Genomic DNA, 17623 nt, shown 5'->3' with positions numbered 1-17623 from the left:
ACTTTTGTTATGTTTCGCCATATGTTTTCCTTCAATAAAGTCCATAACCATAAGTGATAGCCCTTATTTGCATTGAACTAAATTTACAAATTTTTGTGGTGAAAATGTTTCAGAAAAGAGTGTTGTGGTGTTAGGGTTCATGTTTTATTTGTTTTCATTTTCAAAAGATGGCCCTAACATAATATTTTTTCCCTAATCCTAATATTTTTGCCCTAATCTAGTTATAATTTCCCTTGCCCTAGTGCAAAAAATGATGCCCTAGGGTTGTGTTTTCATCCTATCCCACAAGAAATTTCATAAAAATCAAAGTCTAGCCCTTACCCTAGATTTTATATCTAAGTGGAAGTTTATTTTTTAAATCGTATCTTACAATGTTATGATAAAAGATGTATCGAGAGATCGTAAAGATAGTTGGGAAGGGTTATGACCATGCGACAAGCAGTTTGGCATAGGAACATATAAATGTGAAATACAAGGGAGTATTTTAGATTTGTTGATCTTACAAAAAGGATGTGATTGAGACATTGGGAAGGTCTTCGTAAAGTTTTAAGATGTTACGCTACATGCCCTAGTCGTAAGATCAAGGAAGAGGATTTTAAGGATCACAATGCTATAGGGTAACAATCATAAGATCATAAATAAGGTAAATGACAAAGCAGGCTAGCAGTTCAGTGTCAAAAATGTGATGAGTGTCCTATCCTGATTCATCAAATGATGCAATGTATACAAGGTGGATGCCACATGAATTTGGTGGGGCCAAAGATGTTTTTACATAAGTTTACAATCTAGCATATCGCATTCTCTGATCTTACGACAAACAATGTCCCATAAGATCTTAGGTATAGAAACAAGGTGTTACGATGCTATGATAGGTCGGTGTTATGATGCAGGTCCAACAACATTGTTGTAGGCCCAACAGGCATCCAATTGAAGGGGCATCATAACGATGACTGGTGTGCAACAAAAATGTTGTTAGAGTGACACCCATCCGTCGGTGGTTACCATCACAGTGGCGACGATATGTGACTATAATGTTGTCAGAGCAACGACTTTCATGAGATCATAAGGTTTAAAATATGTGTCGGCTATGCTATGATGGAAATGGTTATGGTTTCTTGTATTTTATTAAGGGTTAGAAGGAAGATTGTTGATGTTACAAAATGATAGATGAATTGTGATCATAAGTTCTTGAAGCAAGGAAAATTGAAATAAGATGCTACACTATTCAATTCATCATGAGATCATAAGGAATTTAAAGCTAAGCTTTGATGTTATGGTAACTAGTGTATCGTGAAATCATAGTCTTTTTTCAAGGTTTACAATACTGTGATAAGGGTTTTGATTTCAAGAGATCATAGGGTCTTATCACAAATGTTCCACACCTAAGATGTTATGAGGATTTTGAGTCTTGAGATGATCATAGAATCATAAACCCTAAGTTGACATGAAAATATTTTTTCCATTTTCTGAGCTAAAAATGACAAAGAGCTCCCGACTAATGAGATTTAAGCAATAAACAAAAAGTGCATTGCTAGATAATAATGGAGATGCTCTCCTGAGGTAATAGAATAATATGATTTTATGGCTTGAGCATGTTGAGAATCAATGCAAAGATGAACATTGATAATGTACATTGAGTTATAAAGACATTCTATTGATCAGTTATAGTTTATCATTCACAAAGAGAAGAAATTCTAAGTAGTTGCAGAGTTTTTCAATACGTGCAAATAATTGTTTTCAGTGCCTAAGAACATAGTTTATATAGTATTTTCTAGAATACATTCAAGATGTCTAATAAAGAGGTAGAGTAAATTCAAGAAAAGGACACTACACATTTTTCTAGGCAAGAGTCAATACTTTGCTGACTTAAGGCAAAGTTACATACAAGACAGGGTCATTGCAACCGAGAATACACTCACAGACCTAGAACTAGCAATAGCAAGGCTAGATGACAAGATTATCCAGGCCCAAAAATTCATGGAAGATGATGATTTTATTAAATCATATGAGTTCAAAGGTTCTTTTATATAAAATAAAACAAAGTGAGTTAGTAATGAAGATGAAACCAGGAGAGTTAGATGAACAAAAGCTAGAACTAGTTGAGAAGTTGCAAGCCTATGATCCAAAGAGTGAATTCATGATTGTAGAGGAGGCAAAGGACCTTGTGTAGAGGAGTGGGATGTTTCTAGTGCCTGGATGGGATTTGGAACAAGAATTTATGCTTGATCAGATCAAAAGATAGGAGAATGTCATCTCCTATGAAGCATGTGGTGTTGATGGATTACAAAGAGGAATAGGATTCAACATTGACACCAAGTCTCTATCAGTTTGGAGCATGGCCCCTACATCAAACAAGCGTAAATTGATGGATGTGCAAAGCACAAAATAGGGCAACATGGTTGTGTGGACTCTATAGGGCACTTCAAGCATGGAGATTTCAAAGGTCGTAAAGCATTTCTCATTCATGAATGAGGCCAAGGTAGAGAAAATAAAAACAAAACTTGCCAAATCTGTACATGAATATATTGATGTGAGAAAGCTCTATGAGGATGAGCTTAGGAAAATTGATGTCTACAAGGAGAGGATTGAAGAGCTTGAGGCTAAGGTCCAAGCACTAGAGGTTGAGGTTGTATCCCTCAAAGAGAAACTTGTAAATGCAGAGCAAGTGGTGACTATAGAATAGGTCCAAGAATAGGAAAATCAAGGGCAACCACTTAAGGTCACAACATTAATTACAACTTAGACAGATGAGATGGAGGCAATGGATACAACAAAGCCTAGGGGAATGAGCATTGATGCTCCACTAGTACATTTTGGCAAATATGTGACTATGTGACTAAAACTTTTAGTCACACCACAAAACATTTTAGTCACATGAATAAAATTGATCACATTCTAATATTTATTTGTAATTTACAGCTAGATGTGACTAAATAAGTGACTAGCCTAGTCACTGGGTAAAATCACAAGATCAACCAAATAGAAGTGACTAAATGAACTACCAAATAGATGATTAAATAAGTGATTGGATATATAGTCACTAGTAATTAGTCACCTAAATACAAACAACTAAATAAACTACCAAACAAATGACTAAATAAGTGATTAGATAATTAGTATCATCGTGACACATCCAAGCAACAATATCAACTACATGCATCAAAATCATTGGACATCACCATTGAGAGCACCAATCACACACTTTTCAATCTATAGTGACAAGTATCATTTCAATTTGTATGCCATAACTATCATGTGGTTGTAAAACATTAAATAGCAGTTAATCAATGAACATCAATGATTTTGAACATGGCTAGAATCAAATTTAAGACCTTGCATATATGATTCTTATGACTCACCATCATGTTGTGGGGTCATCCCAATATGGAATTATACTTACTAATTAGTCAAAATTTAATTTATAAAAAGTTAAAATCAAATGTTTATAAATTGAAATTGAATGAACATTTTAATCTCAAGGATATTAACTTGAATGGACGGTGTCAATACTTTGCATTAAAAAAAAATCCTAATTTATTGTTTATAAATACATATTTTAATCATTTGATAAAGTTTCTATCATATTTTGATGGGTTCCTTCCATACTTTAATTATAAAAAATTCACAAAATTTAATTAACTCTAATAAATATACATTAATTTAATAAAATAATAATAAAATAATTTATATTAAATTAAAAAAAGCTATCAGAAAAAAAATTACACCCAAAATTATTAATAATCAACACATTATAGACATTAAAAAAGAGATATAAGATTGTTTTATCCATACATGAGATATCAAAAATTACACCCAAAATTATTAATAATCATCATTTTATAGAAATTAAAAAAGAGATATTATCCTTGTTTTAGAAACTTAAAGGATATGAGATTGTTTTATAAAGTGGCAATTTCATATTCAGATATTAATGTGTGGTGATAGGACGTTTGGAGGGTTTGGCTGGGTAAAAATAATAATAAAAAATCAAAACTCCCAAACTAAAAATCATTCACGCAGGCTAAAAATCGTGCCAAACTAAAACTCATTCATGCAAGAAAATGCATTCACCATTATTTCTTATATTCATCCATATTGTTCCTTCGATTCATGACAAGTTGGAGTGATTGAATGAGAAACAAGATTACTACATCCTCTTTATCAGGTACATTTCATCTTTGTTATGTCCTCTTATGGTTTTCTTATGGTTTTGTATAGATTTTCTTATTATTTTGCATGAACTTGAATCAACCATCTTCTGATCAATATTGATATATCAAACTTTATTAGCAATAATTTTTAATTATCATTCAATTTTTGTTTTTTGATATATTGGTTCGTGAGACTTGTAAGAAATTAATGGGATATTTTGGCATTTGTATAAAGATCCTATACTGACTGAAAATTTGTGTAATATCTCTTGTGAAATTTATGTATGAGCATGTAATCCTTAGATCTACTTGACAGGGCAATTTAGACATGCTAGAAACAATTTCCCTTGAAACTACTTTTTCCAGAATGATTTTCATTTCTATCATGACCTACTAGACTTGTTTGGTTCTTCGATGCTCTATTAAGAGAACTTAGAGCATTTTTTTTATGGTCCTAAATTTGTTCTCAAATTTGAGATGCAATAACAATCTCTGATGCAAGTTCATTTCCATATTTATGCCCTAATTGTAGAGTTTTTTTTTCTCTCATGTTGTGCCCTAGTTTGTAGATTTTATTGTCACATTTTCAATATCCCATTTGGGGATATTACATACCATCAAACCTTCTTGTGTTTCCTATAGGTAGGAATCGTTATCTTGTCGGGTAAGAATTCTAGTGTTGGCCTTCTTTGTAAAAGTTGTGGTTGATTTTGGCTGCCTTACTGTAGCTCCTCAATTTGTTTTAAATTCTATTCCCTACTTTCATATCACATAAGTGTTGTTAATCTTTATCACTGTCCCCATTGTTTATTTATTATGTTTAAAATGGAATTTTTGCACTAAGCTACATTAACCAAATCAACCAGTTTCCAACTATGATGTTGTTAGTGTATTAGGGTTATCTCCTTTAAAATTTGAAACATTTATGTACTCAACTAAAAAGATGTTAAGCCCTAATTTGTTAATAGATAGTGCTACATTAATCTTCCTCTACTACATATGTGGCCCTAATATTTTATAGACCATAATTATGTATGAAACACACTCCATTTGGAAATTATCAAACTATAACTTATCCTGCTTTTAATTATTTGTACAAAGACACCCACTTCATTATTGGTTTCACACTAGATCTTAAGTACTAAACCACCAAAAGACACATCCACAAGGGCCATCACACTTTCAAAACATTTTTCAAACAAAAGCATAACACCTGTCATAGAAACAAGATTACACTCTCTCAAATTGAAGGCACTCAATTCTCAGAAACATTTAGGTCACACTATGTATATTTTCCACAAAGTTCGGACTAGTTAGCAAACATTGAATAAATTTTTTTTTTGTCTTATGTTTGCCTTTCTAAGCACTACATTAAGCATATAATAAAGAAAATAGTTCACATTTTCAATTTTCTCATATTTTATGAAAACTTGGCAATATTTATCTGTCATCTTCTTACCAATTTAAACAGGGGTAAATACTTCTCATTTACACTTTTGCTTTGTCATGCATCAACAATTATACAATCCTTTTGTTTACTTCTTTGAAATTTGTTAACATCACAATAAAATGTGCCCAAGAACTAGTCCTTTCTTTTATTCCAATCTACTGCAAATCATGTATATCAAGTAAATCCAAGCCCCAGAGTTGAACCCAAAACCAATGGGTAGAAAACTCACTGCCCAGCCCAACTCCACCATTCATGCAGGCTATTTCAAATAGGATTCTATGCATCTAATTTTTTTTTCCTCCCACTTCAAAATTTGATCTCTATTGAATTTAGAATCACAAAGTCTTTAACCAATTCCTTCAAATTATTTAATTCCATCATAGTTCTTCAAAAGAACAATAAAACCAATACACTGAAGAATACAAACAAAGAATGAATTAAATAGTTTTACCTTATATAAGAATGTGAAATGAATGACCATCCATCATGAGGTGATCAGCAAAGGCTCCTTCCTTTGTCACACCCTAAGCCACAAGCAACAGATACAACCTTTCAACATCCTAGTAGACATTCCTTGCAAGAGGATATATTTTTTCAAATTGGATGATCTCTTCAAACCTGCACCAACATTCCAACATGATCATCAAAAGTAATACTCTACAACTTGAGTAGAAAATCTAATATCATATGTTTTTTCATTATGTTTTTAAATGGAACTTTGTACCTTTTATTAAGCAGACAATAGTTGAGCCACTTATCAAATGCCTCGGCCCATATGTTTGGAGGGCAGCTTGATTGCAAATGGTCGAGTCCATTATTATTGGAAAGACTAAGAATAATAACATTCTCATGCTCTAATGGTGGTAATGCCCTTTCTAGCTTGTAATGAAAGGTAGCATCTGTCTTTGATTGTACTGACAATTGGTAGACAGTGATATTGGAGATGTAATTATGAACGTTGGGTGTAGATTGTGTCCCACACTCAACTCTCTTCACCAGAGTTTCTTTTCTCACATTCTCCTCCCTTGCTCTCACTAGTAGCTCCTTCACTCTCTCTATTAAATCATCACTTCTTTTATATGTGGTTTTCACCTGCAAGAAGAGAGTTTTTTTTAGGGTAGATATCTCCAAATATTGTGAAATATGTAAGTGCAGTAATAGTTCAGATATGGTCTTTTATTCATCCTTCAAAAATTACATTATATCACTCCATGGTCTATAATTAGAATGTTGAGGAGCTCAAGAAGAAGAAATGTACTATCTAACATCCTCTACTAGATCAAAAAACATGATGCAAAATATTGATTATAAAAAAGCTTGCACAATCATATTCTATAACAACAGTGATAATATAGACATCTCTTTAATATCCCTTTAAAACTTTAGATATCTCTTTAATATTCTATAACAAAGATTTTAAATAATTAAAAAAATATTAATAGGACCACCTGCTTGATAAAATAGAGTAGCCCTTAGGTTTGACTCTTGATACAGTTGTAGTAGGTTTTTGACAGAACGACAACAATCCCACAGGAATTTGAGTACTACTCCCAGTACAAAAATCCCACAGGAATCCCAGTAGTACAGGCTAATCTCCCACAAAAAAGTACCAAAGACAAAAGAAAGTCAAACTTATTTTTTTTGCAGATTCACGAAAACATAGTGATTTTTCTCCAATTTTTTTGTTGTTTTCAACTACAAACTATTCAGATCATGAAGATCAAATGGTGAAATTTTCAAAAAAATCCATTTTGTTTTGGATCTTTTGAAAATTAGTCAACTGTACATTTTTACAGGAGGATAGTCGTGTCCATTTTTAAAAACCTCTTTGATAAAATGTCGATGCACATGGGATTCAGCAGACTGGAATTACTAAAAACCATTGAAGGGTGTCTATCATATCTCGTGCATTATGTTTATTCTGTTTAGCGTAAAGAAGCACACATGGGTTTGTTTACATCAATCATAACGTCATGTTTAATTCAGCTATGGTGTTTGATCCATCCAAGGGCACTTCAAAAAGGTTTTCAGTTCCTGTTGTTTAGGAATTGGCATCTCAGAACCTTCAAAGCCTCCCTCAAAGGTGTATCAGATTAGAGAAAGAGCACCCAAATGACTTCTTCCTTTATCAAATTGACATCCCCATAATTGATATGGACAAGTTTTTTAGTGATTTGGAGCACTGCAGGCAAAAGGAAATAGAAAAATTGGGTATTGCGTGTGAGCAATGGGGATTTTTCCAAGTGGGTACCTTCAAAATTGATTATAAATTAAATAGTAGACTAATATTTTTTTTTCGAATTCTCTTACTTTGTTCGAAAGTATGTATGTCCTTATTACAGGCTATAAATCATGGGATTCCTTTTTCTATGATGGAAAGAATGAAGAAAATTGTAAGGGAATTCGTTCAACTACCTTTGGAAGAAAAGCTCAAGTACAAAATGCAAGATGTTGAAGGCTATGATTAGCTCTTTGTAGCCTCTAATGATCAAACACTGGACTAGGCAGATATATTGTTCTTGACAACTCTCCCCACAAAGAATAGAAACATAAAGTTTTGGCCAAACACGCTAGCGAACTTTAGGTACCTAAATATTTATTAATTCACGCAGCACTCATAACGTCCTGAGATCATGTCCAATTTATGTATGATGAAGAATCTAGTTATTGTCATGTTGATCGTGTTTAATTTTACATGATACACATATGGTGCTCTATAATTTAAATGGCATTCTCATTTAGTCATAGCATCTAGGCAATTATAAGTACTTTCTCATAATATTGTTGCTGATTTTTCTTTTGAAGTGGGTAGTGTACACTTGTAAGATACAAATTTATGCTCACCTCCTAGTTTTTCAGATCTTTGTATGTAACATTATTGGAAGGAGATTTTTTTAGGTAAAATCACTGGAGTATGGCAATTTTGTTTTAGTCCCTCCCTAAACTATTTCAAATGTGCTGGAATTGCTATCCCAACTACCACTATTTATTATTTGTCCTATTGTATCTACATATTCTCAATTATCAGTATGGGTTTCCTTACCCTTCTCTATTCTATTTTCTCTTGTCTGCTATAGAGCCTTTGTTATGGGTTTGCTTCTTGATGCAGCTCAAATCAAGAGATGAGAGACTGATCTGTAACATATACAACAAATAACCAACATAAATGATGAGAAATTTAGATACAAGAATCTGAATAGATTAGATATGTTATGATCATTTCATTGAACCACTGCCATAAAATACAGGACAAAAAAGAAATAGAAACCATCTCTGGAGCCTTCAAGCCTCGACCTCTGTTTCATCCTTCTACCTAATGCAGAGCATCGATGTGGCAAGGAAAATTAAATTTGAATCATAAATTTCCCTTTCTTGGTGTGTTAGGGATTTGAATGACCGTGTGGGAGGAATATTGTAAGTTGACTAAATATGTAATGGTTTGGTCAGTTATCTATGGAAGAGGGAGGTAGCTTTTAAGTTATATTGATTTTGTGTTTGGGTGCCTTCTCGAGGCTCTACGTATAATTTTTGGGGTGTGGGTTGTATAAGATTTTGGGGTGAAGTTTTGTTTTGGGGTCTTTTTGTGTAGGTTTTCTTTGATAGAAGAAAAACATTAGATATGGGTTTTTGTGACCCACTACTCATGAAACATGGGTCAATAAGTTTGGCTCAAAAACTACACATTCAAATCTTGATAGCAATATTACAATTTGTCTTGTTGTTAAAAATATCTCCTACTTATCAAGTCATTGCTTGCTATTAAAAACATCACTATTGCAGGTCTGTGAGAAACCAAATCAGATGAAATGTTGTAAAGCGAAGCCAATAAGCTCACTATTTTGTAATGCAAATTTGTTTTGTATTTCAATAAGAATTTCTGAAGATTGCTGCATAATTTTGTTGTCAATTGCCTTCTATTTTTCTATTATATATTTCAAATTTGTATGTGTGTTTAGAGTGTTGATTGAAGTAGGTGAGAGGAGCATTTCAAACCACTACCTATCTCTTTTCTTAGACCGTTCTGTAAAACAAAAATTAAAAAACTTCAGTGATCCACGAGATGAAAGAATCCATCATCCGGAAGATTTTTAGATCATGTGATGAAATAGAACTTATATGACCTAGAATTTTGTTTCCACCAAATATGGTATCTAGTAGTTGTTCAACCCACTCTCTTTTCTTCTTTAGCAATTGCTTACTCCAGATATTGTCATCCTTCTCATTGTACTCATATTCCATCTGATCTTCAATAGTTACAAGGGAATATTAATAAAGATCAACAACTTCAAAGATGAGATTGATGTCTAGATCCTTAGGCAATCCAATTGTTAGGCCTTGTATTTATCTTCTTTATAATTTTGCAGGTTCCAATCTTCTTGGGCTTCAATTTATTCTTGGTACCTTCAAGATGCCTTTCCTTGCATAGATGAACCATGACCAATTTTCCATCTTGAAAGACTTTTTCTCTTTGATGTGAATCAGCTCTCATCTTACATTGTTCATTCATTGACTGCAATTTGTGTCTAACTCGTTGATGCATCTCTTGGAAATACTTTTAAAAATCTATAGTTTCTCTTTTTTTTTTGTGAGCTTACTGGAAAATCAATGAAGTCCATAACTCCCTTAGGATTTTCTCTACATGCAACATGAGATGCATACTTACTAATAAGTTTATTAATGTTGGAATTATGGGAAAATTCAGCTTGAGGAACCACCAAATCCCTTTGTCGAGGATTATTCCCATCTAAACACCTCAATAAGTTGCTCAGTCTCTTATTTACATCCTTTGTTTGACCATCGATTTGGGCATGGTGCATTGAACTGAATTGTAATCTGCTATTCAACTTTTTCTACAAAACTCTCCAATAGTAGCTTAAGAATTGAATGTCCCTATCAGTAGTTATCATTTTTGGAAGACCATATAAACACACAATTTCTTTAAAGAAAAAATGGACCACTTGATTGGCATCATTAGTCTTCTTACAAGATGTGAAATGATTCAGTTAAGAAAAATGGTTCACCACTGCAAACATTAAACCATTACTTGTTTTGGTTCATGGAAGACCCAAGTCAAAAGTCATAGGAATATCAATTCATAGTTCCCTTGGCATTGGTAAAGGCATGTAGACTTTTATTTTGATGCCCTCCTATTTTACTTGTTGCACCTTACAAGAAGAATTTTTTTTCGATGTCTCTTTAAATATTAGGCCAAAAGAATTTTCACTTACTTTTCTAGAAGCTTATCTCTTTCAATCTGACCTCCCAACCCATTTGAGAGCATCGCTCTGATGAACTGTTCCCTCCTAGATCCAAAGAAAAGGAGAGTTGGGTTTCTTTAAACAAAAATATGTTAAGCAATAAGCAGCCTTCAAATGGTTGCATAAGTGACTTCTTTTGACTATTGAGAATTGCATAGATGTGACCAAGATTAGATAATTTGTATATCTATTCTTCATTTCTGTAAAGCCAAAAAACCCATGACTCATTTCAACCACTAAGTGATATCTTTTGTACAAAGCATCAACTGCTACATTAGAGTGAATCCTATTTTTCATATTTGTGTGAAAGCTTACCCTATGAATGTATATTCTTCAAGGCTTGGTTTTCAGTTATTAAAATGAACTCTCTATGTAGAAGGTAATACCTAAAATATTTTATGCTTGTACCACTTCATAGAATTCTTCTTTATCAATTGTGCACTTTTTAGATTCATTTACTTCTCAATATAAAAGGCCATTGGCTTCCCATCTAGGCTTGGCACTCCTCCAGTAGCAATTTTTGAAGGATCAGACTCTATTGTAAAATGTTTCTCACAATATGGTAAATCAAGAGTAGGTGTTTCGATATCTTTCTTTTTGAGTTGTTTGGAACTCACATCAATTGCTCTCATCCAAGTGAAATCCTTTCCTTTTGTGCAATCTATATTTGGTGCACTAATGCCACTAAAATTCTTAATGAATCTCTCATAGACATCCTAAAAGTGTCAAGCTATGTTGACATCCTTTATTCATCTGAGTTGCAACTTTGCATGCAATCTCTTTATCTAGTCTTTGAAATCACATTATGTGTCATTTTGAAGTAGTTTTTAATCCTTTTAATCTTGTTTGCATCTAATTGTTGGTCTCTATTATAACCTGTAGAAAGTTCTTGTTTTTGATTTTAGATAAATATACATTCACTCATAATTCATAATTTCTATATAATATTTCATGTGAGACACAACTGTTAATGGTCCAGTGCATGCATATTGGGAAATAATATAGTTAGTCATTGATTTCATTTATACAAAACCCCAAGGAAGATCTGTATAGTGTTGACATTTGTATATATCTTGTCTATAGTTTTGTGCCTTTAGTTTGGCTTAGTGTTTAGGTCTATTTTAGATCTCAAGGAGCTCCACCTCACAATTTGAAGAGAGCTTTATGCTCACACATTGTTATGTTTTGTCTTGTCTCCAAAACACTTAGAAGCTGAAAGGCAATTGGCAAGAAAAGTTAATTCATAACCAATTACACTACTAGTCATGAGGTATGTCATATTATTGCATATAGCATGGATACATAATCATATTATTGTGGAGTTATTCTATGTGCAAATATAAGCTAGAAAACCATTATGAATATGTGTGTCTATTGCCAAAGAAAATATTCAAGATCATTGATATTTATAAATAACTTGCTAGAGAGGAGGCAGCTATTTCATGACATTCATAGCAAAATCAGAGAGATCATGGTAAGCCGATAGTTTTCTAATAACCATCTGATAGACTCTCATGTAAGAATTAATGAAAGAATTTGAGATAGCAATACACAAATGCTTTCTGAGAAGCAGATGTCTCATCTAAGTCATAACAGGTCATTAGGTTGGTACAAGATCTAATAGCATTGCAAATATTTTGCAACATAGGCTTATAGGTGGGCATTGTGGAATCTTGCATTTTGTGAGGAATCTGTGGGAGTTTTTGTTAAATTTAAAACCCATAGTTACACCACCCTGGGGGACGGGGGGATGGCAAAACAAGGGGACAAGTTTTCAAGATAGGGGGACAGAGGGGCGTTAATTTGGGGATGGTGGGGCGACGACAGGGGGACAGTGGTGGGGAATAGGAGGGGGTGTGTATATATATACATATGGTACTTTAAATGCTAGTTATGAAAAGATGTATTGTACTAGAAGATATAAGGATGTAAAAGAGTAAATACTTGAACATTGGATGGAATTGGAACATCGAACATTGAACATAAATAGTCAACATCGAGATGTCCCCATCCTCGGTGGAGTTGGCAGAATCTAGTGGTGCCACTGGGGATGGGGGGGTGGAGTCCCTAAGTCCCTGGTGCATCCAAGTCTCTGGGACATGGGGGAAAAGGGGGGGGATGCATCTCTGTGTTACTATGTTAGAACCAGAGTACTATAAATGCAACAATTAGAAATTTAAAAGCACAAGAATAATCAACATAAGATATTTATCCTGGGAAAACCCTCAAGCTTGAGGAAAAAAAATTAACCACACTCAAAATAGTTCCTTTATTGAAAATTAGGAGATTCAATACAAAGCTTCACAAGCTTATATGGAAGAATGAATTCTTTAATTGACTATTATTAACTTATTACATAATAGTCACTAGGAGTATGTCCTTATAGGACTAGACATCTACAACACATATCCTTCTCCTTTTCAAATCACAGAGCACATATATAAAACTAATCACATGATAATAATACTCAGAATGTTATATCGCTGAGTGATGTCCTTACAATACTATCTCTGACTTGCAAGCTGCATAGAATCATAGTGATTAAATGATATCAATCACTTGGTAGACAAAATCATTACTAGATACTTCAGATGCAATAACCAAAAGACTTAGGTGCTAGCTAAACACAACCCCAGGTTATAGGAAGGGTCGATGGTAGTTAGACTTGCCATTTTGCATTCCACCAAACATACAAGCTACATGTCACTATGAACTGGCGATGCTTAATCTTCCTCTATAAATGACATGAATGGCATGAATGGTAGTGATAATGAATGATATGAATGGTAGAAAACATCCAATGCCACAAATATGATAACCACCAAAACATGTGATTACATTTGCATCATAAGCATGGAAACATATATGTGCTGGCAAAAATAACTCAATTGCACCATAACCTTAATCACGACAAGCAAAAACAAGGATGAAAGATATGAGAAAGATGAATGTTGGATGCAATACATCATCATGTCTCCAATAACATGATTGAAGAGTCACAAAAAATAATAGAAACACACAATATATCCTTCACAGGTCACAAAACATGATATCATGGTTCAACATAACCATTTTAGTTAACATAGAATTGAATGCACAGTCCACAAATGAACAGGCTGAATTAGTAATTCAAGAGAAGTAATGTCTCTCAATAAACTCAACTAGAACAAGTATGTATGAGAGCTCCCAATGCTACCAAACATTAACAGTTTTGTGTATCTATATAGCACATGCTTTAAGGAACTTGTCCAATTGTAAACATTATTAATTAAAATACTAGTTTGAATTCCAATGCTAAAGTTCTGAGATTTAATGTTTTCAGACATCATTAGTTAAAATTAGGTAGAGAATGAGTGGAAATTATAAAAGTGGAACAAAATAGATCAGTATCTTTACAGTAAAGAAATCAAGGCACAAAGACTATTGTAACATCTAAAACTCTGTGAATATAATAAAATAAAATAAAACACTAATTATGGAATCAAAAACTAAATTACAACTAAGTCTGAATTTCCTAGGAGAACTATATGAATATTTTTATTATTAATGTTGGCTCCCCTCATGTCCTTACATAATCCAAAACTTCAAGGTCCAAACTATTACCTAAATTCAAAGAAGGATTATGAACCAAAAGATAGTAGATAGGCCCAAATTATTTCCTTTAGCAGTAATCACTAAGTTCTCAGGAGGAACTTTTTGGACTGAATATGGAGCTCATCTTTGAAATCCTGACATGAGTTGGGAAAATCCCTACTCAAAGGCCTATGTGTGAGTAAATCTACAAGGAAGATTCACAGTGGATAATTGTCCCCTAGACTCCCCATTTGGAGTAAATACTCATAGAGGATAATCTACTCCTAGGCTTCCCACTGGTAGTAAATCTTGATCATTTTTGGTAATAGCTTTCCAATCTCAACACAAACTCATAATCTGGCAAAACTCAATTGTTCTTGTCGTTTGTGATGCTATCGATTGCCAAGAAAAAGCATAAGCAGTACCTCTAAAATCTCTCGATTCTAGTATTTTTAAGACCTCTTGGTCTTCCATCTCCATTGCATGAGTTTAGGTAGATTTCCCAACCCTTATTTTATAGAACAATTTTCAACTTTTTGTGACAGTCTTTGTATGCACGATGATAGCAACTGTGCAGCTTCTATTAAAAAATGGGTAGTTTATAAAAGATTTGATATACTCTGTTTTTGGTTTTATCTTTGATGAATTGAGTTGAAGCTTTTATGTAAGAAGGTTGTGGTAAACTAAGAAAATATTGAGCCCTTTGTTTTCAGTATGACTCCAAAAAGGGAGAACATAGCTGTGTATTGTGTGTAAAGTTGTAAACAAGTCTACTGTCCAAAGTTATTTTGAACTCAGTTGTAAAGGAATTTGAAGCTCTTTGTTGAATTCATATTAATAAAACATATTTTTTTGTTCATAACTATTATTAAAAAAAATTCACATTCCTCTGTCTTTTGCTTCAAGATGTTAAGACAATTGGTGTTAGAAACTTGTATGCCTCCTCTCTTCTGGTTACTCAAGGTCTGCAGGACATAAACTTGCCCAAGTTTTCTAATATTTAAACATGTTTCTTTATCTCAAACATTCTATAAAAGAGCCTCCAACATGTAACTGACCTCAACCACATGAGTGAAATATTTAGGTCTACTTTGATATAGCAATTATTTTCACAATAAGAAATATGATGACCACATGGACTGAGCATTCTAACTAATTGTAGAGACAGTTATAAAGAGTATGGGAAATTGCAGTTGATATGATGGATAAAGACTGTCTTCTGTTAATGTGTTTTTTTGGGTTCTTAACTTCATTTCCATTGAGACAATGTTGCATTGCACAGGTCTCATTTTCAACATTTCTCTCTTTCTAAAGAAGGAATAAAATCAAATTCAAGCAAATCTAGTTTATCTTGTTGTTGATCTCTATAACAAAAAAAAAAATTTGTTGATCTCATGCTGGCAAAATATCACTGAATTGATCTTTTCCTTCTTTTGTTGCATTAGGTCTCTAGTGACTATAGGCATGTAAAACATATATATATATCTGATTGCATTGCCCATTTGTTGGAGAGAAATTGTGGATCAATATGCTCTTGAAATTCAAAAGCTTTGCAAGACAATTTTTTGCCTTTTATCAGAGAAAATTGGGCTAAAACCCAACTCTTTCATTAAAATATGTGGAGAAATAGATCAAGAAATATGAATGAATTACTACCCCTATTTCCTAAGACCAGATCTTGTATTAGGAATAAGCCCTCATCCAGATGGGAGTGCTTTGACAGCGTTGTTGCAGGATGATGACACGGTGGGGCTACAAATAAGTAAGGATGCAAAATGGGTTCCTATTCAACCCATCCCCGGTGTCCTAGTCATCAATATTGGGGATGTTCTTGAGGTAATAGGGATATCTATTAGCTATCTTTGGTTATAAGAATCTGTACGATGTTAAAAAAATTCAAAGATTATTCCTATAGGTATGTAATTGTGAATTTTCGGGTCTAATTTGTTAATTATTGTAGGATTTAAGATTATTTTGTGTTAAACAAAACTCTCTTCTCCTCATTCTTGGTTATGTAGTTACTCGGATTTGATAACTTGGGATCAATGGTTGATGCCACCTGATTGATATCAAATCAAAACTTGTTATTGTGTTTTGATCTAGATACTAAGCAATGGAAAATATAAGAGCATTAAGCACAGAGTGATAAAAAAATATAGACAAAGATCCTATCTCCATTGCCATGTTTTATGCTCAAAGTAAGGAAGCAGAATTGGGTCCTACTCCAAAGCTCATAAATGAGTTGAATCCCTATCATTTCAACAATACCTTTCATTTCAACAGTAGATCCAATTGCCTCTAGTACTAGCACCTTTAGCGTAGGCTTCAACTCAATCCTAGCAAAAACCACTCTTGGTGCACCCTCAGCAAAAGAAAGTGTAGGATAAACATTGTTAATAAATGTAATGAAAAACTAGTTCAGTGAATGTGAAATATCTTAAGAATACTTATTCATGAATTTCATTTTTCATGGTTATTATCAAGTGGCTCTAACACAATAATCTAGACTACAACAAGTCATGCATTTATGACTTGTTAATTTATTTAGGACTGTTAATGTGGTATACTATTAACATTGTTATATGTTGTTGATAAAGCCATGGACATTCTTAGCATAGTCACAAGGAATTGTGACAACTACCTCCACCAATGCACTTTTTGTGTTTGCTGAAACCAAGACTACTACAGTTGTCGCACCAGTTAGTGCCCTTAGTTCTACACTGCTGACTTGTGTTTGGATAGGGCATACTTCTCTAGAGGGATACAAATATTATTATAATAGTGTGACATGCAAAAGCAAGGTTTTAAGCAACATTCTTTTATTCAATCTTGTTAGCTTCACTTGAAACTTTGTGATTAATGTTAGACATTTAGATTATGCAACTTGCTCAGTAGAGGCCACTCTTTTAAGTTAAAATGCTATCATTTGAAAAAAAATATGATACAGTTTCTTATGGTTTCCAATTTATGTTATCTTGCAACTAGTAGTCATGCTGAAAACATTTGATCAAAAAAAGAAACTACAACATCCTCAGCTAGAACTACAACAACCTCATCAACAACAAAAACCTCAAATGTTGTAACCCCAACAATACCAACATCCTCAGATGCAACAATCCAATGCACAACAACAACTACAACTTCAGCAAACCCATCAACAACATCATCCTCAACTACAACAACCTCAGTAA

At 33.3% G+C, this 17623-nt stretch overlaps 2 pseudogenes; one reads left to right on the top strand and one right to left on the bottom strand.

Annotated features, from left to right (window-relative positions):
* LOC149538576 (4,5-DOPA dioxygenase extradiol 1-like) overlaps positions 1-7568 on the bottom strand; it is a 31121-nt pseudogene extending 23553 nt beyond the window's left edge.
* Positions 7569-7574: 6 nt separating this feature from the next.
* Positions 7575-16734, top strand: LOC149538575 (protein LATERAL BRANCHING OXIDOREDUCTASE 1-like; annotated as a pseudogene).
* The last annotated feature ends 889 nt before the right edge of the window (positions 16735-17623 follow it).

The sequence above is a fragment of the Cupressus sempervirens genome, chromosome 9 (genome assembly GCF_028749045.1).
Source record: "Cupressus sempervirens isolate cs-2001-9-10 chromosome 9, ASM2874904v1, whole genome shotgun sequence".
In the NCBI taxonomy this organism is placed as follows: domain Eukaryota; kingdom Viridiplantae; phylum Streptophyta; class Pinopsida; order Cupressales; family Cupressaceae; genus Cupressus; species Cupressus sempervirens.
The sequence above is the reverse complement of the archived record's forward strand: the minus strand, read 5'-3'. Positions and strand labels throughout refer to the sequence as shown.